At 38.1% G+C, this 20009-nt stretch overlaps 1 protein-coding gene across 1 annotated transcript in view; it reads right to left on the bottom strand.

Moving 5' to 3' along the window:
* The window catches only part of LOC105811835 (E3 ubiquitin-protein ligase CBL-B), a 49601-nt gene extending 49092 nt beyond the window's left edge, over nucleotides 1-509 (bottom strand). The window contains exon 1 of the mRNA XM_012646112.1: nucleotides 328-509. The gene's annotated coding sequence lies outside the window, so the exon portion shown is untranslated. The remainder of the gene's footprint in view (nucleotides 1-327) is intronic.
* Nucleotides 510-20009: the final 19500 nt, after the last annotated feature.

The following is a 20009-nucleotide window of genomic DNA, read 5'->3' as shown; positions in this document are numbered from 1 at the left end:
CATTTGATAACAGCATGCAAATTATTTTAATGCATATAATGACATTTTAAATCCATTTTTCAGAATAACTGTTCTTACTCTGTGTATTTTAGCAAATCAGGGAGCTACAGACATATGCTGTCTCTCTGCAATAACTATATAACTTTTCTAATAATAAAGCAAGGCGTATGATCATGGGCTCACCATAAACACAATGAGAAACCCATTAAAGTTGTTCATAAACAATTAAGAGCACAAAAAATATGAGTAATGGAATTTCAAAGAACCCGAGCAACCAATAGTTGTCGCATAAAATCATTATCTGTGTTTCTAATAAAATTGATTTACCTTTGGTGAACCAGTTGGGCTGCCACAGGGCGATCGAACTATGCCTTTCTGAATTAGATCCAGGCGAGGAGGTACTGGTGGCAGGCTTAGATGTGGGATCTGGAGAGCGTCAGGCTGTGGCTTTCTTCTCTGGGCAAGCGGAGAGGATCCTGGTGATGTGACTGGTGAGTTCTGCCTGTCAGTGCACTAGAACGGAAAGACAGAAAGATGCTGCTGTGTATTCGATGTATAGAGTGTATGCCTCTCAGTGCTTAAGGAAGACACCTGGTTTGAAGAAGGTACCTTCCATTGTACATTTGTTAAAGCAAACTCCCTTAGTTTACTTTGATTAATAGATGCAAACAGCTCACCCTGTCCCTCAAGGCTATTATTATGAAAAGAATAGATCGATGGGTTTCTCTTACATATTTGTGAAAGGGCCTAAGAAAATAAGAATAGCTAAAGTGTGAAGAAAATCAAATGCAGAGATTCTTCAAGAAACTCATCCATATTTTATGAGAAAATCATAAAAATGCAAAGCAATAATGCACATTGCTCTTGGTTATCTATATTATAAAATTTTCTTAGAACTTTGTACATTTTAAAATTTAGAAATTGCTTTGTTCCAAACAAAATATATATCCAGTGCACAGTTGATTTTCCTGCAAATCAATTAAATCAGAGGGTTTTTAAAAAATTGTACAATTAAAATAAATCAGGTTTAAGCCAAACTATTTTTTTCTTAAGCTTTCACATGGAAAAGAAATCCTCATGTTTAACGTTTTTCTTTAAAAACAAATTAACTAAATCTTAGAAAGTCTGTACTTCTGCTAAAAATGATTAAGTTTCTATTCTACTATAAATTTTCTATCTTTTTTGGTAGATAAAATGGCATCGAAAAACCAGTAACAAGTACTTTCATTTGTACCTATATAACACTTTTATTTTGGAAGTTTTTTGCGTGTGTGTGTGTGTGTGTGTGTGTGTGTGTTTTAATGTGGTATAACGTGATTGCTATTTCTTACAAAACCCATATAGTTAATCACATAGGATTACTAAAATAAACAGTATTCTGCTCTGAAATACCAGGCAGTTTCCTTTTCAAGTCTAAGTTACTAGCTCTTTGAAGATTTAGGCTTAATTTTTATAACCTACTACAATAATCTATCATGCTTTGATATTTATCTGTTTCTGAATGCTAGTATTTATAAAGAGTTTTAAGCTTGTTCTTAATCCATTTCCCCCAACATTATTCACCTTTATAAGAATACTTGATGTCATTACCCGACAACTTAATCTGAACTCTAGCAACACTGAGAAAGATTGAGCCAGTCTACCTTTATCTAACCGAGGATAATAGATTTGTGTTCACATTCATACTTAGTTACATTGTGTAAGGCCTTTTCTTAATTATCAAAAATTCATACTTTATTCAGGATTTTCTTAGTTTTTACCTAAGAAAAACAAAGTCTTTTTTCTGCTCCAGCATCTCATACAAAGTATTACATTAGTTTTAGTCATTATGTCTCCTTACTTTCTTCTTGGCTCTGACAGTTTCTCAGTTACTCATTGTTTTTGATGACCTTGACAGTTTTCCAGAGTACTGGTCAGATATTTTATACAAGGTCCCTTTACTGGGATTTGTCTGATGATTTTTTAATGATTAGCCTGGGCTTGAAAGTTTTTGGGAGGAGGACCATGGAAATAAAGCATCATTTTGACCACATCCTGTCACGGATTTACATTATCAACATGATTCCTCACTGTTGATGTTGACTTGAATTACCTGGCTGAGGTATTTTTTATTAGGTTTCTTCAACATAAAGTTTCTTTCTTTTCTCTCCTCTTTCCCATATGTACTCTTTGCAAGGAAGTCACTGCCTGGCCCAACTTAAGGAGTGGGGAGTTGTGGTCTCCTTTGTAAAGCCTTTTTAAAAATAAAGAAGTGGCTAAACAGTAACTTCTAGACCATACCCAAGATATTCCTAATATTGTCATGACGTTGCTGAACTACAAAGTCTTTGACTCTCTCACTTGATGCCAAATAACTTCAAAGAGTTCAACAAATTTAAACATGAATTTACATGACAATTTTAAGAACCTTTTATTTTTAATAATTTCATGTTTCTTCGTATCTCTTAGCTTGCTATAGGTTGAAAATTTTTTCAATTGTTACTAACTTGAAGGAGAAAAAGTAGAATTTGTATAGTCATAAACTGATTTTAGTGCAGCCAGTGATTCTTAACAAAATAACAATTCTACCCCAGAATTTGCGAGGCCTCACAGGGTCGTGAATTTAAACATTCTAGAGCAAAACCAATCCAAAAGTCATCACAGACAGATCAGAAAGAATTCCTCATGTAAAGCTATTTGCATCACAGAACGGCAGTATTGTAGATCAGGAGATGTCACAGGGCATCTAATTCTCCATCATTCCCATTAGATAAATTACATTCTCCGAGAACTAGCAAAATTGATATCCGCTAAAAATTCTTTGTTGATCTTTTCTTTAAAAAGAAAAATCAAGAAGCAAACCTTTTCACAGTTTCTAGCCCAAAGAATACACACACACACACACACACACACACACACACACACACACACACATACACAGAATGCATAGCACTTCATTTGTTTAGCTACTTGCAGGTACATTTTTCAGGGTTAGTGGCATACATTACAAACACTGGTAAACAAGACCTATAGTCCTCCAAGTGCTTTTCTTCTGAAACTGTTTTCCTGTTTCCCTCATTACCTGCAACAAGACACAGAATTCTGACAGAGCCAAAAGCCCATCATCACTGTTAGAACTTGACTTTCATCCTATACTGGATTAATTACTAACTAATATTTAAGCAGTTACCAAATTCCTAGCATGTTTAAATAATGGGGTGGATTTCATTTGAAATGGATGAAGAGCTTGTCAGATACTGAAAGGGTACAGTGAAAATCCTTAGAACAGACATTTGAACCAATGTGTGTAGTGAAGTAATAACCTGAACTTTTACATACTTCCAGACAAGCAGCCTCTCTGTAGCCTTGTGAATGTAATGGGAACCAGACCTTGCTTAGCACAATTCATGTTGTGTTCTGAAGGTGATTACGTACTGCCCTCCCGGAGAGTTAATTCATTTTGAAGCATTACAATATCTCTAAGTGGCTTAGTTAGAAGGTTTTGTAGAGGGTATATGCAGAAACAAACATCATTTCACCTTTATTGATTATATACACTAAACTTACCATAAATCATTTATTTTCCTGAATTCTCCTAAAGTATAGCAAAATTGTCACATAAGAATACATAGTTTAACAATGCCTTTTTGATAGCATTAATTTTTTGCTGAACCTCTTGCAATTTCTATGACCCATTTTGGAATCAGGGTACTGAACCTTTGCATTAACTTCTATTGCTGGTAAAATTCAAACACTAACTATGAAAATTTACAAACATTTTTAGTAGGTAGTTTCCACAGAAAAGGTCATTTTCAATTTATTTGAGTCATCACAAATTGTATTTTTCTTTCCTTCCTACTTGAAAGTCTAAGAAGGAAGGAAATCTAGCACAATATTGCACAATCTAGTCCATAATTAAGTTTTTGGATGAGATATTAAAAATTCATGACATCAAAATTTATTGGTTCATTTTAAAGAAAAGAATAAAAAGTTTGCTCTTTTTTCCGACTGAAAATAAAAAAAGAAACAAAATAGATCAATTGAATGTAGATTGGAATTATTTCTCCTTTAAACTACAACATTGTCTCTATATGATATTTGCATTTTTATTGCTAATTTAAAGGACTTTGAATTCTAGAGTAACAGAATTTCTCCCTGTAAGGTTAGTCCTCAGGTAAAATAAATGCCTCTATAGCTGGGACCTGACTAAGAGCTGCAGCAACTCATCTTTAGTCCAGTAGTTTATATTATCCCCTGAGTTGACTCCATAATCAGTCATTTCCCTCCAAGCTTCTCCTGGTCTTCTTCTTCCATGGTTCTAATCTCCATTCTAAAATCACTTAGGCCAATTATGTTTCTCTACTTCTGACAGGTGATACAGGAAGTTGTTAGTGATAAACAATAATAACAATAAACAACAGACATGGAACCAATCCGCTGGCTCAGGTTTAAATTCTAAGAGTGTGAACTGTGCTAACTTAATCCATCTCTTACTGATTTGTCCAGTATTCCTCTTAATCATTACCACCTCCATCCTGTACATAAATGCAGATTGAATACCCAAGTATAAAACTCTTGGTCAGAAGAATAGGAAAGCATTTATTTAAATTCTGAATAATAACAGAAAAGATATTTTGCTGATAGAGATACTTTTGATTAGAAAATATGAATTTCAAGTGTGGCTAACTAAAAAACTAAGCTCTAATGTATAGTTCAGTATTATGAAGAACAAGTTTTTTTAAATAACCATATAAATAAATGCATAACCTGACTTCAAATACAGATTTCTTATATTTAAATTTCAACTAAAACATTAAAATGCTATGTAGTCTTAGAAAAATCACCAAGGGTGATTGGGTATTGTTATCTGCAGATTATAGGTAAGTTTAATCCACCTGATAGATCATTATGGGTTAATAAAACTAAATAATTTGCATTTCTCTAATGACTAACAATGCTTTATAAAATATTTAGTTTTTATTGTATTTGGATGATACAGTTAGCAAGATGGACTACTCTGCTGTAGAAGGGACGGAATGCAATCTATTAGGACGTCTCCAAAGTACCATTCAAAGCTTGCTCATCTTCCCTATCAAAAGAAAACTTCATTAAATACATCTTGAAACAAAATACCCTGTTCTATTATTATTGCTTATTCAATCCTAGACAATGCTGCTCACTACCAGGCTTAAACAAAGCAATAGTAACAAAATCAAATATCTAACCAAATAATTAAATTAAGTTTGTAATGCATTCAAAAGGCAAATAGAAATGCCTCTTGGATTATTTGCTGTTATTAACACTGATCATTAGAAAAACAAATTTATAACTGAATATATTTCAAATTTATTTTTTCTTCTTAACATAGAAAGTGTCTTAAAAATAGAAATAAATAATAACAAAAGTAGTTTAGGAATCCAAGTAGGTTCATAAGTTTAGGACACACATGTAGTCGAAGTGCCGTTAACAAATGAGTTTTACTGGTTTGTGCACTTCTCCCCCTGTGTCTTTTCAATTTTCTGTTCATTTCACTTTTTCTTTTTTCATTATATAATTTCACTGTAATATATTTCAAATTTATTTTTTCTTCTTAACATAGAAAGTGTCTTAAAAATAGAAATAAATAATAACAAAAGTAGTTTAGGAATCCAAGTAGGTTCATAAGTTTAGGACATGCATGTAGTCGAAGTGCCGTTAACAAATGAGTTTTACTGGTTTGTGCACTTCTCTCCCTGTGTCTTTTCAATTTTCTGTTCATTTCACTTTTTCTTTTTTCATTATATAATTTCACTGTAATAAATTTTGAAATTATGGGAAAATATAAAGATATTTTTGAAAAACACATACATAGTTCCCAATCACATATACAATGTTGAATCTACTCTATATTGGTTAGAATTACAACAAAAGAATTTTATCTGACAGTAAACATTCTTCGCACACATAATATTAAAGGTTGCATTATATGGATGTATCAGCATTTGCATAACCATTCCCTTACAATGAGTATTTATGCTGTTTTCAAGTTTTCTCGATTATCAAGCAGTATCATAAAGAAATCTTTAACTACATATATTTGAATTTTAAGGAAAGAATCACAGAATTTTTTTAGCATAACATACTGGGACAAAGTTTATGACCATTCTTAAGACTCATTAGCTGTCCAGACAGTAAAACCAATTTATTCTTCCATCAGCCATGTGTGATAAGTACCATTACACAAAACTCAAAAGCACATTTTTGTTTACTTTGATACTTGATTGGAATCTTACTGGCCCATATCAATGTTTAAATTTGCCCATATTTGACAAATAATTAGAAAAAAAGTTGCAATATTTGTTGGACATGTCTATTTCCTCTTTGGGTTACTGGCTTTTTATGTTCTTTGTCCCCATATCTATCATATCCTTTTACTTCCTCCTTGTTGGTTTAAATGTGCTCTTTATATACTAGGATAGTGAACCTCTGTCTATCTGTTACAACTGCTGTCACTATTTTTTTCCTAATTTGTTTTCTAATTTTTTCATAGTATAGATTTCACTTCTGCTATCCCAGTTTTCATCTGCTAATGAGTAACTAAATAAAGGAACATGTCCTTTTTGCCACTGTTTAAATGAGTTCCTTTTTTTTTGAGACACAGAGTCTCACTCTGTTGCCCTGGCTAGAGTGAGTGCTGTGGCGTCAGCCTAGCTCACAGCAACCTCAAACTCCTGGGCTCAAGCGATCCTCCTGCCTCAGCCTCCCAAGTAGCTGGGACTACAGGCATGAGCCACCGCGCCCGGCCTATAAGTTCCTTTCTTTATCACAGCTTCATGTTTCTCTGTCCAGTCTTAAGTTAGGACAAAGAAATATAAGAAAATTATGGAAAAATTAATACAGCAGAAAAAATACAATGTGGATACAGAATTAATTGTACAGAATTTACTACACAATATCCAAAATCATGTATATAGAGGTAACTGCAAAAGTTGGGAAGATTGGAAACATCAGGTTATAGGATACTGATTAGTAAAACTCCACTCCATCATGATTTTAGGTAATTTTCACATTTTTCTAGTATTATACTTGCTTCCAAAACTTTAGACTGAATTGTATTTTTTTTCTTTCAGCTCCTTTCAAAGTCCAAAGGCCGGCCTGCCTTGATTCCTTCCTGTATTATCACAGCAGCATATCTGTCTAACTAACAATTTCTCTTAAATTCTTGAATACTGGTAGCTGATGAGTACATCTTTTACAAACTGGAATCCTGGCACTCTAGAAATTTAAAGATCACGTTAGATTCTTTTATGTCTACATATTCACCAATTTTTCTTTGTTTCTGGAAATCAATAAATATTCTTTATTTCTTTGACAAAATTTACAGAATTCTTTAGCACTTAGAATGGGATGCTAATCACTACCATAAAGAATAGAGAAATCCACACTGGCAATTTTAACAGAAAATCCTGACAGAAAAAGCTAAGAAAGTAAAGTAGTCAAAAGCCCATCTCAGCACTCAGCAATTACCAATAATAATTGGAGACTCATTCTATTTCAGTCACTCTTCATTGTATCCACACCTCTAAAGAGTGATTTTATAAAAGCTTTAATGAGATCCATTATTACGGAAATGGAAAAACATTTGGTAAGAAACTTCAAGTACAGTCAGGCTATGATAAAAACAGGACAAGAGGAAACCTCTCCAATTACTAGTAAGATGAAAGTTCTGACCATCCCAGAGATAATCAAAGTCAATTTTATAATACTTTTAACAAGATTTTTACTTAATGAATTTCCATATCTGAACAAGGTAGATACACGTATTATAATAAGGATGATGAGAAGGACTCAGAGAGGCAACGTTTTTCCCTAAATGCATGGAAGTTAATGAATGAAACTTTTATCATATATAGTAAAATATTCTAAGTATATTTTACTTGCTACCATTATTCTCTTGGATCTTATTTTCTCATCTTAATTTGTGAACTTAAAAAAATCAAAATATTGAAAATAGTAGCCTATACAGAATATTATTCAAAAGATATACTCTAGAGAAACGTTTACACTTACATTCAAACTTGCTAAATATAAACAATTCATATATAGTTTAGAGTTTAAGTATAAATGACTTATGCTACCTATTTTGGAGTACCTCTACCATTGGCCCCTTTGAGATAATAAACAAAAGGTTATATGAAGAATGTTGCAAAAGAGCAATACAATAACTTCCTTCTTATCCACAGTTGCATTTCCAGAAGGCTCAACCTCTAAGAATTTAGAGAGAAACTCAGAAGGAAACAGAAAAGTTCTCTAAGTAGGAGGAGAAAATTCTGTTGCATTTTTTTCTATAGGAACAGAATGTAGGTACCTTGCTACCTTCCTTAAGAATATGGATATTTAATCTGTGTGTAAAATGAAGCTCACTAATTTAAAGGTAGAATTATTGTCTGTGTTCCACTGCTAACTTCCAGAAATTTTCAGATATTATAAATTAGAAGTAATAAAGAAGAGGGAAATGGTTAGAAACTAACATACCGCAAAATATTGACTAGAGTAAGAGTTGATTTCTCTTTGAGGTTTGGCAGGGAGGTGGTTGACAAAATTGCCAAAAGGGCGTACTCTAACGTAATACAAACAGTCACACTTGGGAATAATCCCAAGGGCACTACTCTATTAAAATATTAAACATTGTAAGGACTAAATTCCGATCTTTTTCTTTTGCTCAAAATTCCTTCCGAAGAAGGCCAGATGAGTCATGCCTACGAATGATAAAATCTCAGTAAACAGGTTTTCATGATGTCGTTTGCTTCCCAACCTGATTCTGGTATAGCATCATGTGACAGATAAAAGACCCTTAAACATTCTTTTCAGCTGATTCCTGGTCTTTTGGACAAAATCTAACTCTTTCAGCCAGTGGTCAATTAAAGAATCCCTAAATCCACCTATGATTTGTAAGCCCCCCGCTCTGAGATGTCCCGTCTTTTTGGGCCAAACAAATGTATGCCTCCCATGTATTGATTTATGACTTTACCCGTAACCTCTGTCTCTCTGAAATGTATAAAACCAAACTGTAACCCAGCCGCAGTGAGTCCACTTGCTCAATGCTTCTTGAGAGCGGCTCCGGGCCATGGTCCTCAAATTAGGCTCAGAATAAACCTCTTTCAAATATTTCAGAGTTTGGATTTTTTCCGTCCACAATTTTGGCGACCACGAAGGGACTCGGAGAAGACTCAGGACCCCCGAAGGAGTCGTCCGAACCCGGAGCTAAGGTACCAGCACAGGCCCACTGACGCCCCCCGACTTGGAGCTGCTCCTCCAGCGGGAACCTGGTAAGTCCTCCTGAGACCCGGACCTGCTGCTCTTGGTCGATGGTCCGGTTTATTCTGAGCTGTCGGTTCTCTTCCTAGGAAGTTGTTGTTTGGGATCCTAATGTGATTTGGGAGTGCACGCTAAAGGGCTTTCTCCATTGCCTTTTTCCTCTCAAAACTAATTTGAATTGGCTTATCTGCGCATTTGCACAAGGAATCCAACGGTCTTATCTGTAGATAAATGAGAGACTGAGTTTCTCAGCTCCGAAAAGAAGGGGCATCTTACTCCTCCCAGACCTAAGGCAGCCCTGGGTGACCAGGGCCCTGATTGGGAGTTGCCTGGGGCGATTCCCCAAGGCGCAAGTAGCCCCATAGGGAACACCCCAACAAATTAATTTAAAAAAGGCTCATTCAGGAAACGCATGTAAGAGCTGATCACTTGGCGTTTTGAGACCTCTCGGAGGTACTAGACTCCCCGAAGAGAGAAACTGAGACATGTAAGAGGGTGGGACCGACTCAGTGGTGAAACACTGAGGAGCCCCACCCACAACCAGCACACTCCGATCCACTACACCAAACCCTAGACTACAGTTTGGTTCCTTCAAAAAAAATGGGAAACAAATTCTTTAAGAACGAGGAAAGGCAAGAAGAACGGCCTCCGTCAGGCACTCAGCTTGTTTTATGTTTGATAATTATGGCGCCTTTACTTGCAAGTATTTGTATAAATGGGAAGATCTTACTAAGAACAACCTAGGTTTGAGGTTTCCAAAATGGGGAACTTTCGATGTTCCCAAATTGGTTTTCTTGCGCGCTAAACTAGAGAAATTAGGCTCTCGAATTAAGGAAAATGAATGGGAATCATACTATAGCTGGCACTTAGAATCATCCAAAAGAGGGAATGACAAACTTGTCTCCCTCCAGGAAGTTAATAAGAAAATACTTGAGACTGTCTCAGAATTAAAGAAACTAGAAGAAGCCGCTTTTGAGATCAGGAAGGCTCCAAAAACTCTCTCCTTCTGCTCCCCCTAACCCTCTGTTCTCTGAATTTCCTTATCCTGATGATTTCATTTTCCCCCCTCCTCCCCCTATTCCCTCACCTCAAACTGTAAAAAAATCAGAAATAGCTAGAAAAGAAGATGAAATAGTAGTTGCTCCCTTTAAAATAAAACCCACCGGGAGAGGGCACCCTAATATATTGTGTACATCTTGGACCAAAACAGAGTTGAAGGCCCTGGTGTCCGGGTTCCCTGATCCAACTCAAGACTCCCTTGGGTTTGCCAGGGAATTCCAATTAACACTTAAGACCTATGATCCAGGATTCTCTGACCTGTACCAGCTAATTGAGTTACTAGTCCCCAAAAACAAAGCTGAAGAATGGTTCAGGGCAGCAGGTTGGAAACACCCTCTAGAAGATTTTGACAAAGTAGATGCAAATGGGAGAGAAAAATGCAGGGAGCTCTGTGACTGCCTCTGTGAAAATTTACCACAGATTTTCCCCAAACTTATAGATTGGGCAAGAGTGCAACAATGTAAAATACGCCCAAATGAAACCTTGCCTGACTTTTATATCAGGTTTGAAAAAACATTCAAACAATATTCAGGGATACCTCCCCAAAATTTTGAGCATGGTAAAAGTGACACTTTACTAAATTCTGGATTTGTACAAGGCTTAGATGATGAATTAGTGACCTTGGTAAAGAGAAATAATGTGGCCTGGGCTTCTCTGCCCACTAGCAACCTAGTCACCCTAGCTGACCAGTTGTCACAAACAATAATTAAGAAGCAAAAAGAAACAGCTTCTAAGATTATGAATTTACAGCTAAAGCAACTTAGTAGCCAAACTGGAAGGTCACAGGGGTTCTGTCCCCTGCAGAGATCGCAAAAGGCCACAGAGGAAGCAATTTGTTATTATTGCAAAAAGAAGAGACATCTTAAAAAGGATTGCAAGAAACTTAAGTGGGTGCTCGCACAAAAGGAGCTGAAGGCCTCAGAGGGAGGCACCAAAGGAACTTTAAAACCAGAATAGGGATGCTCTGAGGGAATAGAGAGGGTTTTTCCCTTACTTCTAACAAATGCTCTAGGTGAAGTAGAAATATCCACAAATGAGGAAGACACCAGAGTCCTTGTGGACACTGGTGCCACACTATCAGTCCTCAACCCTACCTTAATTAAAAACCCTCTCCCTCAGAGTAAAGTAAAAATTCAAATGGTAGGGGTTTCAAACTCCCCAATTGTTGCTTTTAAATCTGATCCCCTCCAATTTCAATTAGGGGAACTTACAGGGCAGCACGTTTTTCTTTTAGTAGATAGTGCCCCTATACACCTGCTGGGACGGGATTTCTTAGAGACCCATAATGCCCGCATCTCATTTTCACAGAAGGGAGAAATGATTCTCAATTTGGGAGACACAGAAGACTTACAAAAACCCACATGTAATATCATGCTTGCTAAGGTTAATGGAGATTTTGAACAGGGGGATTTAGAGCCTTTCTTATCCAAAATACCAGATTCTCTATGGGCAAACTCTTCCACGGATATTGGACGACTTAAGTCAGCAGTCCCCATAGAAATAACCATAGATGAGTCTAAACCCCTGCCAAACATTAAGCAATACCCCCTTAGGTCTGAAGCCTTACTAGCAATCAAACCAATCATTCAGGACTACTTAGGTAAAGGACTCATAATACTCTGCACCAGCCCTTGCAACACACCCATCCTCCAGTCAGAAAACCAAATGGGAAAGGCTGGAGGTTCGTTCAGGACCTAAGAGCCATAAATAAAGTAGTGGTTCCCAGGCATCCAGTCGTCCCTAACCCCCACACCTTACTGTCCAGTATTCCTAGCACTGCCAGCCACTTCTCTGTCACTGACTTACGCAGTGCTTTCTTTAGCATACCTGTAGATCACAATAGTCAGTATCTTTTTGCCTTCACTTGGGAAAATCGCCAATATACATGGACAGTCTTGCCCCAGGGTTACTCTGAAAGCCCTACATATTTTTCTCAAATATTAAAGGCAGATTTAGACGATATTGTGTTCCTAAATAAATCTACCCTAATTCAGTATGTGGATGATTTGCTGTTGTGTTCACCCTCCCTGAATGAATGCAGAGGAGACACTGTACACCTGCTACAACGGCTTGCTTTAAAGGGACACAAAGTGTTCAGAGATAAATTACAATTTTGTCTCCCCCAAGTTAAATACCTAGGACACACGATTTCCCCAAAGGGACTTCTAATAAACCCTGAGAGAATCTCTGCCATCATGACCTTTCCCTTGCCCAAAACAAAAAAACAATTAAGAGGGTTCTTAGGGTTAACAGGCTACTGCAGAAGCTGGATTCCAAATTACTCATTAATGGCTCAGCCCTTATGCAAAAAACTGAGGCATCACCAACCAGACCCAATCTGCTGTGAGGAAAGGGAAAAACAACACACAGAGGATTTAAAACAGGCTCTTACCCAGGCACCTGCTTTAGGACACCCCAACTATAGTCTTCCTTTTTTCCTTTTCGTACATGAGATAAATAGAAATGCTCTTGGAGTATTAACTCAGAAACATGGTGACAATCACAGGCCAATTGGTTATTTTAGCCAACAGTTAGACCCAGTAGCGAAAGGACATCCCCCTTGTATGAGAGCCATATCAGCTGCAGCCATTTTATGTAAGAAAATTGAGGAATTTGTCCTGGGGTCCCCACTAATAATTTATGCTCCCCATTCTGTAGAATCTCTCCTAAATTCTCACCACACTCAACACTATTTTGTAAGTCGCCTTGCCTCCTATGAAGTGCTTTTGCTTTCTGCCCCTAACATCACTTTGAAGCGCTGCAATATTCTTAACCCTGCTACTCTCCTTCCCCTTCCAGGTGAACAAGAGGAAGAACATGACTACAGTCTACTAACTGATATCTTACTCTCTCCTAGAGCAGATTTACAGGAAACTCCTATCATGAATGCCGAATTAATTTGGTTCACAGATGGTTCTTATTTAAAAGATGATCGGGGGCATTATCGAGTGGGATATGCTGTCACCTCCATAGTAGACATAATAGAAAGTGCCCAACTCCAAGGAGTAAAATCAGCTCAGATGGCTGATGTAATAGCGTTAACTAGAGCTTGTATTTTGGCTGAAGGGAAGATAGCTAATATATACACTGATAGCCGCTATGACTTTGGAGTAACCCATGATTTGGGCATGCTGTGGAAACAGAGTGGGTTTCTCACCTCATCTGGACAACCTATAAGAAATGGGCACCAAGTCTCAGAGCTATTAGAAGCAATTCAAATGCCAAAACAACTAGCGATCATAAAAATTCCTGGGCATTCCAAAGATAACACTGAAGAAGCTAAGGGAAACAATCTAGCCGATGCAGCAGCAAAGAATGTTGCCCTAGGACAGATGACCTGTCCTATACGAGAATGCACCTTCTGGCCCACCAATACCCTCACTAACGTTGTTTTACAATACCAACAGGCATCAACCCCCCGAGAGAAACAAATCTGGCAGCAAAAGGGAGGTGTATTTGACCCAAATAGAGAGTTGTGGCTGGGTCCCAATGAAAAACCTATAGTTCCTTTAGGTGCACAATTTCCTCTCCTTCAATTCATTCAGGAAATGACTCACTGGGCCCCTGAAAAAATGATATCATGAGGAAAACAATATTTCTGGAAACCATCCCCCACAATAGCCCAAAAGGTATATTTTCGTTGTACTATATATCCAAAACATAACCCTAGCAAGCCTTTACATGGCTCCCAAGGCCATTTTCCCTTGCCTACAGGACCATTTGAAGTTTGGCAACTGGACTTTATCCAGATGCGGTCATCCCAGCACTATAAATATGTGTTGGTCTTGGTTTGCATGTTCTCTCACTGGGTAGAAGCATTTCCTTGTCGGAGGGCTACTGCCTTAACAGTAGGCAAGATACTGCTGGAAAGAATCATTCCAGTTTGGGGAATCCCTTCTGAGTTATACAGCGAATGTGGGACTCACTTTACTGGAAAAATCATCCAATCCATTTGCAAAATTTGGCCCATAATACAACATTTCCATTGTGCCTATCATCCCCAGTCCTCTGGGCTGGTAGAACAGACAAATGGCATAATAAAAACTCAATTAGCTAAATTAACTGAGGCCTTTAACCTCCCCTGGCCAAAAGTCCTCCCATTGGTTTTGCTTAACCTCAGATCCTCCCCCTTTGGAAAACACTGTCTATCCCTTATGAAATAATAACAGGGAGATCCATGAGGCTGGACGAGGGCTTATATGAGCCAGCCTTACTTAAAGGAGAAATACTACATTATTGTCAGGGACTACTTAAAACCCTAACGAATAATACAAAGCTGGTAACAGTCTTTCCACAGCAAGCTCCTGGGGGCTGAAGACTCCAAGGATCATGGATTACAGCCAGGTGACTTTGTTTATTGGAAAAGGCACCAACTAAAAGACTCCTTACAACCTCACTGGAAAGGACCTTACCAGGTACTTTTAACTAACTCTTGTGCTGCAAAATTAAAGGGAGTCGCCTCTGGGGTTCATGTCTCACATCTAAAACGAGCTCCTGACCATGCTCCTGACCCCACCTGGACCTCCGAATTGGTCTCTGACACCTGCCTACGACTTCAGAAAACATCTGAGGTCCAGCTGGCCTCCAAAGCAACATCCAAAGTGGACAACTAAAGCGGACAACAACTAAAGCGGACAGCCTTCCCAAAACATCAGACCAGGCCAGTCCTCATGAACCCTAAAATAACTCTCATTCTTACTTTACTTGTTGTAGGTAGATTGCTGCAAAACCTGAATGCCTTAACTAAGTCCCCTAAGAGGTTATTTGAAATCTATGAAACCTCCTTAGTATAACTTTCTAAATGGATATGGTTATGAATCTCCTTGTTATAATTAGAAAAATATTTCACTTGATCACCCTCCTTCCCATAATTTCCTCTATCTGCCTACCCCAAACTCCTTCTCTCTTCAAACGTAAAAGTTTCTCCTGGCTCCCTGCAAACCTCACTACCTTCCCTGCTGGTAGAATTCACATCATCTGGTACGACATACATCAGGATGAAATGAAGGCCACTGAATGGAACAGTTCCACTATAAACATCCCTAGAGGGGCCCCCTTTGCAGGATACCTCTATTATAAAGCCCTTACCAAGTACGATGCCCTGCAGGAATATTTACCAAATAATGCCTCAGGACCATTATTGAGGGGATCTAATCAGGTAGAATATTGCATAACAATAGACATTAGTGATGACAAACTCAGACAACTGCCTGGGTATGATGGGAGAAACCTAGCGGCTTACCGTGTAAACTGCCGCATCATAAGCTGCCCGAACAACCACCAGCCCCGTGCTTGTGGCTGGATGCCCTTGTCTAGCACCAACCACACTAACACTGCCCACAAAGAACTATTTATGGGAGTCGGTTGGTGGACAGAAGTCCCCGACAGTACAAACTCCGCCCTAAGACAAGGGCACCTCTGGGAAGCCTTATGGCACACCCAGACAAAGGCATACTTAGGAGTAACCTCCACCCATCTGACAACTGTCTGGGATACCCAGCACTTCTGGGTTGACTCCATTTATCCGAACTGCACTGAGGCCATTAATGTACAATGACAACAGCATTCCTGGTGGATACACCAAAATCGGCCATCCAAAAGACTAAAACGTGATCTCATGGGAGGAATTGGAGCTGGGCTAGGTATATTGGGGCAAGCTGAATTCACGGCTAATGAAGAGAGACATTCCCTGGAGAAGGATTCTCTCTCAAAAATAGGCCACATAGAAGGAATGCTGTTCCAAGAAGAAGGGAAGGGATGGGAAGCTGCCCGAAAAGATAATGCAGCTCTCATCCAGTGGATAGAGGAGACCAGACAAACCATAAAGACATATGCCCAAACCCAAAGGTGGGAGCGGGCACGTACTCTGACCCAACAAGGACTCATGTCTATGTTATTACAAATGGAATCTGAAGTAGCTATGAAGCAATGGCCTACAATATTCAGTGCTGAGGCTCAATCTAGACACCTATGGAAAATATATGGTTCCCCAAAATTATGGAAATTTTTAGATGGTAAATGTGACCTTAAACATTATACTTTTAAAGTTCAGGCACCAAAGTTGGATAAGGCTCAACAGTATTCTGTAGTTCAACTAGCCAGCATTGGAACCATTGTCAATAATACAAGAATATTCCCCACGGGAAGCCGATGGGCTATTTTAGCTGATGAAAACACATGGCATTCCATTTCCCTCTCAGACTGTGAACATAGAAAAGGAGAATGGCTATGCCCTCAAAACACTTGGAACCCTGATTTCTCCCAGATTTGGCCCCTAGTATCCACCCCCATAAAACATAACATCTGGTATATGGGAAAGGGCCGTTTTTGCTGGGAGGGACAAGATGACGTTATAGAATTATATGATTTCTCCTGTAATAAAACCTCCTTTTCCCTCCCAAACACTAGTATATGGTGTAACACAAAGGTCGTGGGGAAATTAAATTTTCTAACTGTAAACAAGTCCTATGATAATTTAAATATTGAAGACCAATGTTTCTTGAATTCGATTTATACCCTCCTCAGGATGTTATACCTATGGAAACTAATTGGCCAGAGAAAAAATTAAATTTATTAGATTCTAAATTGGTATCAATTTTACAATCCTCAGATAAAATTTACCACAAAGTTCAATTGACTGTTGATAATGAGGGTAAACATATTGTAAGTCTGATCGAAGAATATGATGATACACGCAGGGGATTTTTTTGGCTGGTTAGGCTGCTTGCTACCATCTGATTCTACCTATAACTCTCTTGGGCACCTACTGTTTAGTACTTTTATGACACTCATTGCTGTATCATCATTATATGTTTCTTGTAAATGCTATACCAGATACAGGAAAAGAAAAAAAACCCAATTAAAGGCCCGGATCATGATAGCTCGCAGAATAGATCTGGTCTAAAACATTTTTTCAGACTAAATCCTAGGCCTGACTCTATCTTGCCCCTTTAACAACTGGCTATTAAATCAAGCGGAGTCAAGTCCTACCCCTAAAAAATAACACCGCCTATTTCACAACGCTGGATGACCAGATAGACAACTCTAGGAATGAGCCTTCCTAGCATCGTGGGACCAGATAGACAACTCTAGGAATGAGCCTTCCTAGCATCGTGGGACCAGATAGACAACTCTAGGAATGAGCCTTCCTAGCGCCGTGGGACCTCATGCTGGTTATTGGCCTACGCATGCATTCCATGGAATGATTTTTGGCCAACAGGGGGAACTGAGGACTAAACTCCGATCTTTTTCTTTTGCTCAAAATTCCTTCCAAAGGAGACCAGATGAGTCATGCCTACAAATGATAAAATCTCAGTAAACAGGTTTTTATGATGTTGTTTGCTTCCCAACCTGATTCTGGTATAGCATCATGTGATAGATAAAAGACCCTTAAACATTCCTTTCAGGTGATTCCTGGTCTTTTGGACAAAACCTAACTCTTTCAGCCAATGGTCAACTAAAGAATCCCTAAATCCACCTATGATTTGTAAGCCCCTCGCCTTTTTGGGCCAAACCAATGTATGCCTCCCATGTATTGATTTATGACTTTACCTGTAATCCCTGTCTCTCTGAAATGTATAAAAGCAAACCGTAACCCAACCTCAGTGAGTCCACTTGCTCAAGGCTTCTTGAAAGTGGCTCCGGGCCATGGTCCTCAAATTAGGCTCAGAATAAACCTCTTTCAAATATTTCAGAGTTTGGATTTTTTCCGTCCACAATTGTTAACACAGAAATACTGCTTCTCCTTGAAGTACCTCTTAATGGAGGGATGTGATCTTGTGGCCTGTGCTCAGCCTCTATAACCTTATCGTACTTTAAACGTTTATATGAATTTTGCATCCTGATGCAAATATACATGTGATTTTAATTTAAACTTATGGTTCCCCTCTCTTCATGCAACCTACTCTTAAATCTTCTAGCAAAATGTAAGCTTGTAGAAATATGTTGTGTTGATTGTAGTGGCTTCTTATGCCCTTTGGTTCACTCAGCTGCATAGCCAATTTTGAGAAGGCAGGGAAAGGTGACATACAATTCAGAAATATTTCCATAAAAATGGCTGAGAAACAAGAACATTCTGAGAATTAAACGAATAAATTTCAGTCACTGAAAAATGTGCCTTCACATGAAATCTTCATTGCTTCCAAAAGGTGATTCGAACAAGCAATTGCTATTTGGTTATTATAGTTCTGTGGTCCCCAAACCCTGGGCTGCAGCCAGTACCAGTGCATGGCCTATGAGGAACTGGGCTGCACATTACAGCCTGAGCTCTGCACACACCCTCTCCCCTACGTCCCTACCCCAGTCTATGGAAAAATTGTCTTTCATGAAACTAGTCCCTGATGCCGAAAAGACTGGGGATCGCTGCTGTAGTTCTTCACTCTATTTTAGAGAATACTTAATCATTTCAGTTTACTCACACAGAAAATAAGAACATTGTAAGCTTATCTACATTATTTAATCCTTAAAATAGTATTTCTGCTGACATGTTGGTAACTTTGCATTTTCTATGAGTTTCAAATATGAAATATGATTTAAAAGTAAATTGTTTTAATGTCATGCAATGAAATTATAACTATATAGAGGTTAATTTATTCAAAAAATACAACCAACTGCTTGCTAAACTAATATAGTTTTGGCATCTAATTCTTCCCAAATGGAATGACAGGTAGCAATAACTAAAAAAAAAGAAAATAAAATCTTCCATAGATATCTTAAAAATACGGATATTTAATTATTAGAAGTATAGCAATATTTCAGGAGTCTTAAATAACACTACATATAGAAAATAATATTGGTAACAACTGACACTTCGTATTTACCATGTGCCAGCTCTGTTCTAATGGCTTCATGTGTATTAACTCTTTTAATTTTAACCCTAAGAGGTATGGTTTTACAGACAAGGTAACTGAGGCATGGGGAGTGGGGTGTGTTAAATAATGCAGGGCACAGAGATACTAAGTAGCAAAACTAGAACATGAGTCTAGGCAGTTTGACTCCAAGGAGCATAGCTCTACTCAAGCATTGTATAGTTAAGAACAGTACCCCTACTGATTCTTCAGGAAAAAAACCTTTCTCAAGGGCCTGCGTGTCAGGCACTATGCGAAGCTCTAAGAACGAAAGGAAAAGATGTCCCCTGTCCTTAAGGAGCAGACAGTCTACCAGAGGCAGTGGACCCAAAACTGAGTACAAGAGTTCAAGTGTTGTTTCTCCTACTGTACAATATATTCAAACAATTTTTGAGGAATACATAAGAATGTCTTCAAGAACCCCTATGATATCAAACAGCTCTTGCACGAGTAAGTTGTTTCCTTTTTTAATCACATACTAATAAAACAAATACCATATTTCACACAAAGAGCTTTAAGAAAATGAGTAAACAGAATTCAGTTAAATGGCAAACAATGTACCTATGCCTTTAGATTGCTGTCATCCATGAATCTACCTAAGTGTCCCACAAAGGGAGAGGTAAGGACTACTGGCACTGTGGTCAGGATAACTTCTTGGGTGAGGCCATCCCAAGGGTTGCAGGATGTTTAGTTCCTCTGGCCCTGTCCACACAATGCCAACAGTATTCCCCACCCCTCAGTCATTGTGGAAACCAAAAATGTCCCCATATATTTCTGAATACCTTCAAGAGGTAGAACTGTCCCTAGTTGAGAACCACATTCTTTATT

Source organism: Propithecus coquereli, unplaced genomic scaffold (genome assembly GCF_000956105.1).
Source record: "Propithecus coquereli isolate 6110/MARCELLA unplaced genomic scaffold, Pcoq_1.0 Scaffold105, whole genome shotgun sequence".
Classification (NCBI taxonomy): Eukaryota; Metazoa; Chordata; class Mammalia; order Primates; family Indriidae; genus Propithecus; species Propithecus coquereli.
This window is presented reverse-complemented; position numbering and strand designations above follow the sequence as displayed.